Here is a 17,297-nt window from a genome sequence, read left to right as displayed (position 1 = left end):
GATTTTGTTCCTTTTAAAGCTTCATCGCTTTTTACTGGTTGCGTTTTGCTTTTGTCTGCCGCCTCATTGCTTCCCTCCTCAATCTTGACACTATCTTTAATCACATCGACTGCTATGCCAGCTTCTGGACTCGAAGGTCGCGACTTATCGTCGGTCTCTAATTCGGCTACTTTATCTTCTGGCGTTCCTTCCGGTTTTTCTTCTTCCGTAAGTTTAATCATGAGGATGCTTTTCAATTTTCCGCTCTGAGCCTTTTCCAACAAACTTTCTTTCGACCTTTTCTTGTAGGTGCTTTGAATGAGTAGTGAATCAAGATTCAAAGATTCGACTCCGGTAGGGGTATGTTGAACCTCTCCCAGAACCCAATTGTTTATCAGCAATTTACTCAGCTCTTTGAATATAATGAACAAGAAGCGTAGAGCTTGCGGATCGTCTAACAATCCCTTGCGCCAAACTCTGGCTTCAGTTAGCATGTTCAACTTGGGAAATTTTAAAGGTTCCTGAGTTTTCTTAGTCTAATTTTTTTTTTATAAAAAAAAACATGTTTTTACAATTTTTAAATTTTCCTCATCTTATGATCCTAATTTGTCCTATGTGTAAACAGCTGCACGTTTACATTAAAGAATTAATATCACTAAGGCTGTGCCCTAAACTTGGTCTGAAAATTCGTAAAAATAAAAAATTACTTGAGGCACTTGAATTTTAATCGTTTCTTATATTAAAATTTTGAAAAATTTTAAAGAATTATTTAGGACATGTTTTTATTTATATATTAAAAATAGCTTATTTCTTTTTTTCCCGTTAATGTTTTCTAATATAAAACTTTTCATCAGCTTTATTTAAATTATATTTTTAATTATAATTATATTTTTAATTAATTAATTACCTTAGTTATTTTTATTTGTTGGTTTCGTCTATAATCAAAAAAAATAATATATATATATAATTTCTTAGAGAATATGAAAAAATGAAAGGTAACCGACAGCAGTGTGTTTTGATTGGTCATACTAGTTTTGTTTAAACGTGCTCGATTAGAGTCGATTTTTTTATAAAGGTTCTATCTCAATATTTCAGCCAGAAAAATATTGCCCCAGCCTCGAGATTTCGCTTACCGATGTCCAAACCTACGTACCATCTGTGAGCGAAATTTTTAGGCGTGCGTAATATTGGGTAAAGTAATGAGTTGTTCGGTTTTAAAAAAAATTAGCGCGAATCGAGCACGATTAACAGCACTTAGTTTATATAACAAAGTTCTCTATGTAAAAATAAATTTTATGAATTGCGTATACAGATACACTAGATTTATAATACTTACCAAACATAGGTAAACGTCTAGCAATATAAAAACGGTGGGTCGATCATTGACCCTGTTTCCGTGAACGACTACGTTGCCCTTCAAAGAGATGAATATTCCCGTTTCAATGTACGCCAAGTAAAAGTCTAGTATATTCGCGGATAACTTGATGGGATCTGTCGATTTTTCGAATTCGGTGTAAGTTACGGGCCACGCCTTCAATATCATGTGAATAATCGGCTGAGACGACTTATTCTGCCAGTTTTATGATATTTTTTATTTATTTATTAATAAAAAACACCATATATTTACAATATAACTTTATATGTTAGCGACATAGTGTTATCTATCTAAATCTTAATCCATTATGAGTATAATCAAAATAAAAGTTCTAAGTTAGCTTAAAAGTTAAAAAATATTTTTTAGAGCATATGAAAACATTTTTTAAAAATATTTATTATGTTTAACTATTAATAGCATTACGGTTTAAATTATTATTTATGGAGACAATCAATACTTTGATATCCACTATTTCCAAATTTCTAATTTCGTAGGCCTCGGAAAAATATTTGAGTCCCTTGTTGACAATTTTGAACAGTTTGTTGTTAAATTCCTTAAAGAAGCTCGCTTTCTCCAGGTTTTTGGCATCCTTGCTATGTTTAAAATCTTCGGTAGATAAGAAGGGATCATCGGTCGGCCAGTACTGGAAGCAAAAATCCTGCTCGGCCATTAATACAATATTGTAAATATAATACTATCTCATCTGTTTTGTAAATATATTCTAACCTTTACTTCTTCCTTAGGGTGGCTGAGCATCACTATCATGGAGCATTCTTGTTCCCAACACATCATTAAAAATTCTTCCCAAGTACCCTCTAATGGGGACTAATATATAGTGTATAGAGTAAGCGTTTGTATAGGTTATAGAAAAATGTGAATAATCAATCTCAAGAAAATAATTTCAACAGGGGAACATTCTTTTTTTAAAAAAAGTTCTTATATTTTAGATAGAAAGTCTTACCATAAAAAGAATAAAGGATCGTTTTAAATTATATTTTAACATTTTTTTTATTGGTGATAAGAGAAAGAAAGAAAGAAAGAAAGAAAGAAAGAAAGAAAGAAAGAAAGAAAGAAAGAAAGAAAGAAAGAAAGAAAGAAAGAAAGAAAGAAAGAAAGAAAGAAAGAAAGAAAGAAAGAAAGAAAGAAAGAAAGAAAGAAAGAAAGAAAGAAAGAAAGAAAGAAAGAAAGAAAGAAAGAAAGAAAGAAAGAAGAGAAAGAGAGAGAAGAATACAGTATACTGAAAAAATGATTCATCCAAAAAAATGCAATTTACAAAAAAAGTTGATATAGAACACTAACTCAGCTGGTAATTTGTTGTAACAGGATATGAATTTTACTGGGATTCGAATCTTTTAATTAATCATTTATTGAGTGAGTTTTATATGTAAAATCTGATTCGAAAATGTATTTCTGAAACTCCGGTGGATTTCAGACAATTTCGGCACTAATTATTATTTTTTTTAAAATTTATACGATAAAATAGATATAATATGATGAGGATGTGACATCCAATTATATGATTGTATTAATTGGAGGCATAAATTTAACTGTTTATATGGTCGAGGGGGACACCAACGCCATACCTCAATCAATCTAACAATAAGTCAGTCAAAATCTAAAAGCTGCTCACAAATTTATCATTAGAGGGATAATCTGAGACCAGACGGATTGTCTACAATCCATTGGTAGTCAAGCAAATCTCTTATTTGGGACTTCATTTGTGTCTCCTCGTTCCCATCAGACAAAAATTCGAATCCTTTAATAGCAGAAAAAGGAAAATAAAAAATATATTTAAAATTATCAAACTACATATTCAACTAATCCCGTAACATACAAATTTTTAAAACTAATGAACCAAGAGAATTTCTCATTTCTAAGGCAAAAAATGCATATTGATAAGTTCAAATATGACAGGCTTCTCTTTGGGACCCCATAAAAAATAGTTGACCATGATAATTTATCCTCTTTTAATAAGATTTTTATATTAATATGTTAGATTTTTAGCAATTTTTATAATATTACGTTTAGGTAGATATTTTACTATATTTTGTTAAATTAATATTAAGTAGCTTAAAAGTCGACTGCAAAATTGCCTGAAAGTTTGGATAATCTATATACATGCTAGGATTCATTTCCGATCACATCAGATTTTTAAAATTTCTCTCTGTATTAATTCCATATTCCGTTACTACAGTATATAATATATTTAGCTAAAACTAAATAACTTAATTTTTATGGGAAAAGTTATTTTCAAAACCAATTTTACAAAATATTTATCGAATAAAAATATAAGAAACACACACCTTTTTAAACTATCTAAATATTAAGTAGAGTGTTTTTTTAACGGATTCAAAATGATTAGAACTGTAAAACCGGTATTAACCGATATTATTTATAGAACGTAAACTGAATCTGATCGATTAAAATATTTTATCACCCAAACCTGAATTGAATCTCTATAAAGGTCTGTAAACCAATTTCAACCTTTTGATATCCAATAATATTAAAGATTGATAATAGTATCAGCAGCCATTTTTTAAAAAAAATATTTATGTATTTTACCATTTGGACGGTTGTGCTAACTATCCAAGTTATACTAAGGAATCATTTTTAAATCTATTCTTTCTCCTAATTAGCTATAATTTGAGAGGTAAATAGTTGAAATGAACGTCAGCTATTCTTTTATCTATGAGTTTTTAAGTTATGAAACTATCTTTCTCTAACCATCTCTACTTTCCAATATGTTTTTTGAAGCGAAAAGGTTTTAAACCGGGTTTTAAAGGTTCGAATCAAACCCGAACCGATATTCGTTATAATTCGGATCTTGGTTTTTTATATATAGATATATGTAAAAAAAATATGCAAGGAGGAAACATGTAAATAGAAAACCTGAGCCAAAATGTACATTCTCTTCAACGGTTTAATAAATATGTTGCTAGCATTAATGTAATCGTTCGGCAGTTTGTATTTCAAAAATATTCTCTCTTCGTCATCTTTTTGGTAAAATCGAACAAAATATTTTTTCTAAATTATTATTATTATTATTTTCTATTTTCTTCTTACTTTATTTGGATTGTCATATATATTTAAATGCATTATTGCTTCTATTTTTTCTGAGGGAATGTAAATAACCATTATAAATGTCGTAACGGACAAGATGATTAGAAATATCATTCATTTATAAAATGATATATAATTATATATATAATCTAACTTGGCACAGTTTCATAATCTCGATTTTTCGGTTTGTTTTCCGGGGACGAACCGCTGGAGGTAATAGGTTTTTTTGTGGACTTAGCTGTCTCTTCGTCTAATTTCTGCAAATAATTATAGTTATAATCAATCGTTAATCTCAAAAACAAAAATTAAAAGCTTTAGAGCTATATAAAAAAATAGGCAGAACAGAAGTACAATTGTCATTAATTGAATTTGAAGTCGTCTTAGATTATTTTTTCTTGCTATTCAGTTGTAAATAATACGTAGACTAGCAATCTTTTATAAAGCATCATTTAAAACATGTAATGGTATCGTTTTAAACTCGTTAAGAGGAGGGAAATATCTAGGTTTATTAAACTCATTAATTTTTTTGAAGGGGTCCTAAAAGTAATTTCATGATTGACTTCTTCAAAACAAAAGTTTAGAAAAAAAATGATATTAGGTTAAGTCAGTCCTGTTCCTATGTTCGATTCATTAATTTGGGTTCGAAGTTAATGGATCTTAAATTTAAAAAAAAAATATTTACATAAGAAAAATTTATTAATTTTTTTTGTATTGGGTCCAATATATATATTTTTTTATCCAAAATGTGTGTAAAGTATATAATAAAAATTAAGGATAGAGAAATTATACATGCCCTTAAGGGTTAAGAATATAAAAGGTGTAGGAATATTTGATTAATCTTTAAAAACGTTCAGACTTAATATTTTTTGCACATATTCCTAACCCAGCTATCGCAGGTAGCTCGACCTCTGTGAATGCAAGGTAACACGTTAAAATAAAACTATTCTAACTTGATTAACGTCTTCCATTTTATTTTAAGAGACAAACTTACCCTGTCTAGTCTAGACTGGCCCTGTTGTAAAAATGTATCATTTCAAACGTATATACTTAGCATAGTTTTTAATTGGTTTACTTTAAGAGATAAAAAATGCTAATATAATAGAATATTACTTTTAGGATGTTAGGCCATTCTTTTTTGGCGTCGTTCACTTTGATCATATCCTCCAAGGCTTTAATCTTTTTTAGGAAATGGGCGTTGACGTTATCCTTGGCTGGAGAATCTTCAACTTTAACCGATTTGCTGGCGGGACTTGAATCTTTAGAAAATTCGGTCTTGATCTTTTCCTTATGCGTATCGGGTTTATGTTCCTTTTTGACAGGGGCTACCGCTTTTTCGATTGGACTTTTAGGAGCAACCTTTTTTTTAAAAAAAAAGTAATATTCTGTATAAATCGCTCTACTTTTAGCTCAATTTTAGCGGATCTAAAAAACGGTAAAATCTAATTTTTACGAAAACTATCACCCAAGCCTTAGGAAATGTTAACTTTTGAAGAAAAAAAAACAACATATAATAATGTATCTACTGTTAAATTTCCCTCATGAAAATTAAAGGTATATCTAATCTATTTATTTTACGAATGATATTTTTCGCTGTATTTTTTATTTTAAATAAGATAAAAGTGACCCTAAGAATTAGATTATTCCATCTCCCCTTTTGAGTTAATTTACAGGAGAGCAATTTTTTAAAAAAAAATTAAGTTTCTATTACATTCAGTATGATGGTATAATAACCTTATATATTAGCTATAATTTAACTTATTTTAGTAATATTTCGAAGTTTATTTTTATATAGAATAGTATATAATTCAGAAACCTGCCAATCCGGCCCTAAGCCCGGCCCGGGTACACGGGCCGGGTCGTTTTTCAATTTTTATATACCCGGGTCGACCCTAATAAATTTTTAAAAAAATATCCTGATATCCGGATGGGACCGCGCAAATGGTACCTGATATAATTATAAAAAATTGGTTTATGTAAGAAAGTCATTTTTGACAAAAATAATCTAATTCTCAGGCTACCAAATATAAAAGTATTATGTCTTCTTAAGAGGTGATAAATGGGATACGGGGTTGTAAACATTTTAATAATATATAAATCACTAATATAAAAGAAAGAAAAAAAAACGTCATGTTTGATTTCGTTGTAAGCTTGTAAAATGACCAAAAAGGCGAATTTGAGTTGATCAGCTGTTTGTATCATTCCCTTCCGGTACTTTCTCATCTCCAAGACTAGGTTCGGTATATTGATAGCATCAAGGCTCGAATTCATTTCTAGCTTAATCGTATTTTTTTTAATTATATTTAACAAGATATTTTCAAAATATGCGACATAAGAAAACTTTATAACCTGTTACCTAGAGAACATCAAAATAGCTAAGCGCTTGGGCCCACTCAAACTTATTTATATTTGAATTAATTTCTAAGCCAGACAACTCCAGCTATATATTTTTCTCTAACCTTTCCACCAGATCGGTCATGCCCAGTTCGCATCTACTCACGTTTAGTAAAATGGAATATAGTAGGCATGACGCATGAGAGGTTCTAGTGTTGTTAAACAACTCGTTTTAACCCGATTTTTAAATATGACCAACTCAATATTTTATCCAGAAAAATATTACGTATAAGCCTAAAAATTTTGCTCACATATAGCAGCGTTTAGACATATGTTAGGCGAAATCTCGAATCTTAGGGCAATCTTTTTTTCTGGCTAAAATACTGAGTTCGCCGTTTTTAAAAGTGGGCTCAAATAGAGTTATTTAATAACACCAGAAAAATGAGGTATATGTATCTATTAACATTTTGCCCTAAAACTTTAGAAATATAGCTCTATAATAATAAACGAGGAAGATCAAAATATATAAAAAGGATTATACTATTCTCAAACAAGCGTCTATGAGAACGAGCGTGCCAGACCTCCCGACACCCGCGCTGCAGTGAACTACCCATGGCTTCGATTCCTCCTTGGTACCACCCTGCTTCTCGGAAAGTTCCTTCTCGATCGCCCTTATGGTTTTCATGTATCTCATAAAACTAGTTACATCCGGAACCCCGAAATCGGGCCACGCCAAGTAATGGCAATGAAAGACTGTCAATTTATCTTTCTCCCACGCCAGTTCCAGTTCCCTTATCAAATAATCGTTGTTTTTAGAGTCCGGACTTTTCTTTAGATAGGAAAAAAAAAATTTGATGGAAAAAGCTTACCTCTTTTCATTTATTTTTTTTTAAAAAAATAAGATCTTCAAAGATGTTTGATTTTTGGGATTGGAACCCCGGTTTTAACCGATGTTAATTTAAATTCATATATCGAATATAGGATTTTGGGGAGTGGAAAAGCCGTGAAGTACTATACTTATAATTGTTAGAATTTGTTTTACCGGACTGGCTCTAGCCTTTTCCTGGGACGGAGAAACGACAAATTGCCGCCTAAAATTGATCTTCACTCCGACTTCGGTGTAGTTCATGGAATCGTGATCTCTCGTGCCCGTTCCAAATATCAGGGGCATCTCCGAATCCACTAACTCGGGGGTCGTTAAAGGTGGCGTTACTGATGGGAAATATTGAGCGCATTTATTCTTTAAACCAAAAAATTAATGTGTCGTTATCAATTAGCGGACTGGACAAAAAAAGGAAAATAGAATATCCCTATCTTAAAATATTTTTTTTATTGGTATTATTAGGGGCAAATATGAGCCATTTCCGATTTTCTTATTTAAACTTGGTCAAATTATTATGCCAAATCCAATTATCGAATAATTGTTCCCTTTCGACAAATATTTCTTACCTAATCCTTCCTCATTTACTATGTTACAATTGATATTTAACGAAAATATAAATAATAGATGCAAACCTTTCCATCTTCTACCACGTTGCAAAGCATGGTTATAATTTCCACCTTATTTTCGCGTATCATGGCCCAGAAATCTGGGCAGGTTATAGGCAAGGGGCCTTGAAAAATATAAATATACACGTGTAAAAAAAAATACGTTTCTTTCAGGTCATTTATTAGAATAACAGCAGCCTATCTCAATATTACCCTTAACAATAAAATTGAGCTAAAAAAAAGGTGGATCCTAGCAATATGTAAAGTCGTGCTATTAAACCTATACCGAATATTTTGGCCAAAAGAATATTTTTCAGACCCAATCATTATTTTGCTCATAAGTGGCAGAAAGGTTTAGATATCTATTAACAAAATCTCAAGGGTTGCCTGATAGAATTTTCAGCTAATTTAATCAGTTTAAATCGAGCTGTTTTAACAATACCACCTTTTTAAAGTATATAAATGCTTATATTTTCATAAGAATTCTATAGTATCACCCTCGACCTGCGAAGTATACAAAATACGATATAAATATAATAATTTTGCATCAATTTTTGTATTCTCCGCCGCGATTGCGCTAACTATGAATGCAGGATCAGATTAAGATTCTCTCAAATGATATTTTTTTTATAAAAAAAAATTAATTAATTTATTTTTTGTAAGAAACAAAATTCTTAAAATATAGGTCGGACAAGGGTTGGCATGATTAAATTAGACTGATTTAAATCGATTTACTTTTTTGTTTGTATTTAAATAATTATTAATTTTTTTCAATGAAAGACATCTCTGATTTTACCATTTTTCATATAAGTTTTGATTAATTGCTAAATTTTATTATTAGAAAGGATTTTAAAAGGTGTGCTGATTCTGAAATCAGAAATCAATGATAAAACCCTTTTAAATTTGATATCGATGCTCAAACTTACTAAAACGGTATCAGTTTCATTTTATTAAGAAAATAAATGTTTGAAACAAAGATATAAAGATTCAAGTTTCAGTTCTAAAATAATTTTCTCCGACGGTTCCATGTTTTCTTTCCGGTTCCAAACTAAACTTAATTTAAACCCTCTAAAATAAATTACACAACAAACAATAAAACCATTGTCTAACATTTTCTCAAAATTCAAATATCTTCAAAGATTTTTGCTCTTTTGAAGATCATAAAAATTTTGAGCATGCTCAAAGAAGATTAAAATAATTTTTGTGAAAAAAAAACCTTCTATCATTTTGTGCAAATCTTTTGGGATTTTTTATAATATAATAAAAAATTTTGTGATGAAGAAATCTTTCTTTGATGATTTGATTTATTTTTTTATTTCAATGCAAAATACTAATCGTTTTACCCAGGTCTCCCCTATAATAAGAAAAACATTTGGGAATATAATTTAAATAAATAAAGGGAGAGACAAAGGGTAAAGATTTCATCACAAATGATTTTATTGTATTATAAAAATCCCAAAATATTTTCTCAAAATCATCGAAAATTTTTTACAAAAAACATTTTTTTAATTTGCTCAAAATTTTTTTTACGAAAAAATCTTCAATTTTTTTTTGTTCCTCAAAGATTTTTTTGCTCAAAATTTTGAACGAAAAAGAATTTTCAAGTGAACATTAGAAGAATTTTGTTAAACCCTAGTTAAAACCGGGTTTGGAACCGGTTCTTGGAAATTTAAAAATGGCTACCGGTTCTGGTTTTGGTTTCAAACTTTGAGTACAAAAAGAACTCACCTTGGGTTACGATGTATTTTTGGGTTTTTGAAGATGGATCAGCGGCCGTCTTGCTCTGCGGAAGGGTACATAAAACGAGGTTAGCGTTTATGTAGTCGTTAGACTTTGTCGACAATTTTACCCTGCTATGATCATATGGGACGTATTTCGGGTACCTTTGTTTAAAAAAACATCATGAATTTTAGAAATACAGTATAACGTTATATTCCACTAAATTATTGTGTTATTCAAACTAATGAAGCGTGCTATACCATATCCTAACTTAGATAGAAATGAACAAAAAGGAGTTTCGACCACGTATCTGAGTTTTTATATATGATGTAACTACAAAATATTTAAAATATCATATTATAAAAAGTTATTTAAAAAAATTACATTATTAATTATTGAACATGCTTGGCTTTGAAAGTATGCTATAAAAAAGACACAAATTATTTTAGGTGAAAGGGCATTAGCTCCAAATTATACAAACTTGGGTAGGACCCATTTCCGATAAAAAGTCACCACTAAATTTTTTGATAAAATTCCCACAAAAACTATTTAATTTTTTTAACAGAACACTCATTTTTTAGACTAGCTAAGTTTGTAGGTTAGTATAATATACATGAATGAATACAACTATAATGTGTTCGTAATTATAGCAAGTTTGATCATAAAATTTATGACTATTGGTTTGTTAATTAAAAAGTGTATATATTTATGATATGAAAATGCAATGTTGCTATACGTTCTTGTTATTTATATATTAGAGTTGACAAATTACAACTAAAAAAATGATAGATAATTTTAGTAAAGCATTTTTTATAAATATTTCGGAGAGGGCGAAGAATAGATGGGGGAGTGGGAGGTAATGAACCTTTACATTTTTATAGTACAATTATGCAAGTCCCGGGTTCCTTCATCAATAAAATATTGGTCTAGCTTATATTATAAGGCCTCATTTATTGTAAGATTCTGGCAAGACACGATTTAACAGCTGATCGATTTTATAAATTTGTCAATAAAGATTTAAAAAATTGATCAGTTGTTAAATCGTGTCGGATCGGATCCCGCTATGAATGCGACCTAAATAAAAGATAGTAGGCATTCTCGGACAGAATGTTTTTTTTATGAAAGCCAGAAAAAAAAATTGATTTTTTCTTAGCGACCAAATTAAGCGTTTTCGAATAAAAAAAAGCAAACCACTTTGCATATATTAATATTTATAAATTGTTATCAATTCTCAACTATACCATTTGAAATGCATTTTTTTGCGTTTTGCATAACGAAACGCAAAAGCTCACTTAGGTCGCACTATTATAAAATCTTATTTTTTTAATAAAAAAAAGACCTATTTAAGTCCTTATTTTCAGGTTCTCTGGCGCAGTCTTTAGACATATCTCCAAACATTTCGTCACTTTTTTCATCCAGAGCCTTTGTAAAGAAAAATATATATATATAATTTTTTTTTAAAATTTGAATTCAAAACTATAAAAAGATATTTTATTTTATTTAACTACTTCCGGGTAAATTTTCTTTATATTCGCAAATCCTTACAAACCAAACCATTAAAATAAAATTTCTAATTAAATCTATCCAAGGGTATTTATTATATTTAAAAATAAAATACTATAATCGAACACAAATACTTTTCTTTTATAAATTAAAAAATCTTTCTTTTCTTTCTTTTCTTTTCTTTCTTTTCATTCTTTTCATTTTTTTCTTTTCTTTTCTTTCTTTCTTTCTTTCTTTCTTTCTTTCTTTCTTTCTTTCTTTCTTTCTTTCTTTCTTTCTTTCTTTCTTTCTTTCTTTCTTTCTTTCTTTCTTTCTTTCTTTCTTTCTTTCTTTCTTTCTTTCTTTCTTTCTTTCTTTCTTTCTTTCTTTCTTTCTTTCTTTCTTTCTTTCTTTCTTTCTTTCTTTCTTTCTTTCTTTCTTTCTTTCTTTCTTTCTTTCTATAAAAATCAATATGATATATGTATTTAAAGTATAAATAACTTATCAAAACCTTTTATTTTTTCTAAGTGAATTATATATATATGTTTTACCAAAGAAAATTTCATCGATTATTTTTAAAAAAAAGTTGATTTAAAATGATAAAATCATAATTCAATTTCTTATTCGTTGACATGCGAAATCACTAAGCTTATTTTATATAAAAATATCTTCATAATTTTTAAATTTAATTTTCACTTCGAATATCTTTTCAAAAAATTGAATATGGTTTTCATGAGGAACCCTTAATTCACAGCTAGCGCAAATTCGCGACAAGGTACATAAATATATCATATTTTGTACACTTCGCCATGAATTTACAGTATTGTGAATGCAGGGTTAGACCTCCACCGCGAAAATAAATAAGAAATTTTTATAAGTAGTGTTAATTTATGGGACGAGATGAATTAGGCTTCATTTACAGTAAACGCGTCAGTTTAAGCGTTGCGCTATTTTAACGCTTTCCAAATCACAGCCGATTCTTCATAGCGTTAATAATTTTCGAAATATAGGCCGCAAAATGTTTTTAAAATTTTATCATAGCATTATCATAATAACGCTTTTATTGGCTTGAATTTGTAAATAACGCACCGCTTGAACATAACGTGTTTACTATAGCCTGTTTATCATCTCATCCCTCAAGCTTTATCGCGTCTCTTACAAAATATATAATATTAAATTATACAGATATACTATCGTTTAGCGATGATGGGCGACAGGTCTTAAACTTAAAATTTAATTTCTATCCGTCGATTTATATAAATATACATAATTTTACCTCATAAAGTATTTTTATAATTTAGAAAGTATCGCGATACGTTTTACGTTTAATTGTTATTATATATCTTATTTAAAAAACGTTACTTTTGTAAAAAAATATAATATATCTAACTTCGAACATCTGATCCCAAGAATTTTCTTTCTCACATCTAGTAAATAGTTGTTCAACCAAGGATGTTGGTACTTGTGAACTTGCACGACTAAAATTTCCTGGAGAGGGGACGTTAGCTAGAATTAGATTTTTATTAGTAGAACTATTTTCTTTATTGGCTTTCATATTTCATACATTTAAAAAATAATAATTTTATTATATATAATGTTTTTAACTTAAAAAAGAAATATTTTTTAAAAAGAAAGAAAGAGAGAAATTAAATTACAATCACATTTAAATTGATACATTTTAATGAGCAATTATGAATTATTTTTTTAAAATATCAATGATTTTAGAGAAAATAGTTCTAGAAAGATAACTAAATATTTATTGAATTTTTTGGTTAAAGATTGTTTTTAATAAGATCCTTTTTGTGTGTATGTAAAGTAAATCCAAATAAATTAGGGATTTATTATAAAATTAAAAAATATTACGCTGTTTTTTATTTTACAATTTCAAATAAATCACATAGGTAATATAATATAATTTTTAAACAAAAAATATAAAGATTCAGATTCTATAAATTTTAACACCTAAATGGGGTTAAAAAAGCTCTTTTAACAATTCTTAAATTTTAAGGAAGTTTTTATAAAAATTTATAGAATTATATTTTTTAATTATTGATAGAACTCTCAAAATAATAAAATGATATATGTACACAACCCGGCCCGTTAATATATTTTGCAAAAATTGCCCTGCTTAGCCCTTTGTTTAAAACTTTATCTAGCCCATCTAAGCCTGATAATTTTTTAAAAAATAATTTCACGACTCGACCAATCAAAATTTCTCAAAAGGTCAAGGGCCCTGACAGTTTATATTGTATTTTCCTGCCATCTTATTTTTAATGCATGCCTATTAATTTAAATGTCAATTAAAGCCTTTTTACCTCTTTTTATATGCTATCAATTCCTATAATAGCCGTTTTATAAATTAATTGTTTTTTGATATCTGTCATTATTAGTATTTGTATAATTAGATTATATATTAATAATTAACTTTTTAAATTTTTTTCGTGAATTTCCTATTTTATTTATAGATTTAGGTATTTAAGGTAGACAGCTCCTGATATGAAGAAATAAGCATATTATAGTTTATTTTCAATTAGTATTAATCAAGATCAAAATATTTCGCAAAAATATATATACAAATTTTAATGCTCGATTAGAAAAATATTAGATTTGAGAGGTCATGCTTGATATTTTTTGTATACATTGTCCGGGCTCGCTAACTAAATTTTTATATATAAAATGCGGGTTCGACCTGGTGCGTAATTTTGTCCGGTCCGGACCATTATAATTTTTTAGAAAATTTGTTTTGCTTTGCAGACTCCGAATGTATATAAAAAATTGAGAAAAATATAAGCCTTAACATACTAACTATCATATGTTCAATACTGCAATAAGTTATAAATGCTAGATTAGCACCATATTTTAACGGTTAGATAACAGCAATTTTTTTATTAATGATTTATATTATGACTAAATTAAAATATTTTACAGTGGTAAGTATAATGCAGGCATAACCTTTTTTGACTTTTGACTGCTTAGTGCATTGATAATTTTTTCATTCTCCCTTTAAAAAATATTAGATTAAAAAATTTCGATAAAAAAGATGCCAAATACAGTTACATAGATCCTATATTCTCATTCATACTCATCGCCTGCTCTATTCTCTCCATCTTATAGGTAGCAAAGCTCAATGCTTTTTAAATAATTGAGGGGGGGGGGATCAGCCTAACCTTTTCTTACTGCAAAGATTTGCTATATTCGCCATAACTATCTAAGTTTTATCTCTTCCATCGAATAATCATCAATGCCTCAATATGCTTTCATTCTTTCCTTCTCCCTTCTAGTTTTTATTATAATTTTCTTTTAGACATTCTCTTTTTAAGTCTCGTTTCCTTTCTCCGAAATTCTATTTTTATATTTATTCCCATATCTTAGAAAATAAATTGTACACCAATATTTATTGATAATATATTATATCAGCTACTATTCAAATAAAGAAATCACTTACCAGTTAAAATATAAGATCAACTATTTAAATCTTTAATGAATTGTGATAACATTGTTTTCTTACAAATATGAGCAATTATAAATTACATCACTATAAATATAGATAGCGCTATCAAAATTTGCAGTAAAATTTTAAATTAAAATCAGGGATACTACTCTCACCAGAAGCCATTGTGATCGGAGTTGTTAGAAAAATTCTTAGAACGATAGATTTTGAAGGGATTTGAGGCAGTCTATTAGCATGATAAAGCATTAAAATGATAAAGTCATGTTTATGGGTATATAAACAACACCTTAATTAAGGTTTTAAGTTAGGTCACTTGCAACTAATAAGTGAGTTCACTTCAGATTTGCTTAAATACTTTGACCTTGACTAAAATTATGCAGAGCCTAGGCAGCCCTACCTCATCTTTTCCCTACCATGAGACCGGTCATACTATAAAGCAACACTATTGATTGTTAAAGAGAAATTTATAAATTTTATTTCAAAACACATATATCTAATTATAGACAGATATAATGCTAAAAATATTTTTTTTATAAATTAGCTCCTTTAATAATCTAAGAATTTTAACTGAAATATTTATAATTTAATTTCTTTTCTTTTGATAAATATTTTTATAGGGATAATTGCTATTAAATAATGGCTATTAGTCATACTTTCTATGATTACATACAGCTATACAAATAGCCAATTATAGCAAAAAGTCCGCTAAATTAGGCTAAGTCGGGTAAACTTACTCTTTACGCCGCCTCTTCTCATATCTCCATCCCCTATGCTAAAAATTAATAGTATGCAATGACTCTAATTATCTTTAACTCATTAATGCATCCAAAAATATTTCATAATCTGACAAGCAAAAAGGCATATAAAATTTTTTAACGAATTGGTTCGAAATTTTGTATAAGATGAATGATGAAAAGATTTGAAAAAAATTAACCAACTTATCATAATTTTTTCACTTTGAGTATAAAATTTTTCAATCATTTATTTTTCCGCTATATAAAGGAATTTATATATTTTATAGGTATTATTCTAATAAATGAATCCCTTTTATGGCTAAATAATTTTCAAAATACCCACGCTGTAACTTTTCTAAAATAATTCGCTATTCATATTGTCTGTGAATACATAATAATTAGAATTAATTTAATATTTGTTTTTTCATATTATTTAGCGAATTTTTGGTTAGGGTCCACTAGATCGTATGAACATTTGTGAAAAAACGTCAAATGACCTAAAATGGCCACAAATATATTTGAAGCGATTATAAAATTGTATAATAATGTATAAATTGAATTAAATTTTTGTTAGAATAGATAATATTATTGTTGTATTTTGATTTGATCAAACTATATTGAACCATTTGATTATTAGAATTTGTATAATAGCTTTGTTTAAAAATGATATAAATAGCAGATAATTTACAATATTTTAGCAAACTCTTTATTATAAATATATCTTTGATATAACATTATTAAAATTTATATGAAATATCTCATAATAAAAATTTTAATTAATATATAAAAATGCAATCTCTTTTTTTTTGCATGATATAATGTATAAATTGAATTAAAATTTTGTTAGAATAGATAATATTATTGTTGTATTTTGATTTAATCAAACTATATTGAACCATTTGATTATTAGAATTTGAATAATAGCTTTGTTTATATGCACTCTTTGTTTTGCCTAGTTTTCTAAAAAAATTAATTATTAAATGCAAATTAAATAATATATACTTTACAATTTTCTTATTGATAATTGTTGCGATTTAGCTTTAATCTCTTGGATTTTCATAATTATTTTGGGAACAAACTACTTTGGGAACGAACTATTGCAAATTGGCTTTTTTTTGGGAACGAACTATTGCAATACGACAAAAAACCTATTTCCTAAATTTTCATACGAATTAGAGGGACGATACCTCATTTAGTGAATGTATATATTACTAATTTCCATCCGGTTAGTATTTAGTTTTTCCAAAATTATTAAAAACTTTAAAAGCTTGCACACATTTAAATTTTTTAAAGACACATTTTTTAAATTGATATGACTTCGACCACTACTAAAGACCTACCCCGTGGTGGAAAGCAGACATTCAAACCTAAATTTAAGGTAAATTTAGCTAATAATATCTAATTAAATATGATTATTCAGAGTGATAAAAATCATAAACAGATTAAAAAGAATCGGATTAAAAGACATGTAGAAAATATCGAAATAAATACTAGGATGTTTGGCCATTTTGATAAAATTAACTTCAATGTAAATTAATCAATGTTTAGTTTTTATCCATTATTTATCTAGACCCTTACACCTGAAATGAAATTTTTGGGGATTATTAAAGCTATTCATGATTATGAAATGAAAATATCACTGCCAGGCCGTTTAATTGGTACTTTACCTTTAACTAAC

The 17,297-nt window shown here is 28.2% G+C and overlaps 1 long non-coding RNA gene across 1 annotated transcript; it reads left to right on the top strand.

The window, feature by feature from the left end:
• Positions 1-16,892: 16,892 nt before the first annotated feature.
• LOC135927757 (uncharacterized) lies at positions 16,893-17,265 on the top strand. Its single transcript, XR_010572174.1, has 3 exons — positions 16,893-16,997; positions 17,040-17,147; positions 17,190-17,265. It is a non-coding gene; the product is annotated as an uncharacterized LOC135927757 (long non-coding RNA).
• The last annotated feature ends 32 nt before the right edge of the window (positions 17,266-17,297 follow it).

The sequence above is a fragment of the Gordionus sp. m RMFG-2023 genome, chromosome 4 (assembly GCF_954871325.1).
Source record: "Gordionus sp. m RMFG-2023 chromosome 4, tfGorSpeb1-WG-v2, whole genome shotgun sequence".
Lineage (NCBI taxonomy): Eukaryota > Metazoa > Nematomorpha > Gordioida > Chordodea > Parachordodidae > Gordionus > Gordionus sp. m RMFG-2023.
This window is presented reverse-complemented; position numbering and strand designations above follow the sequence as displayed.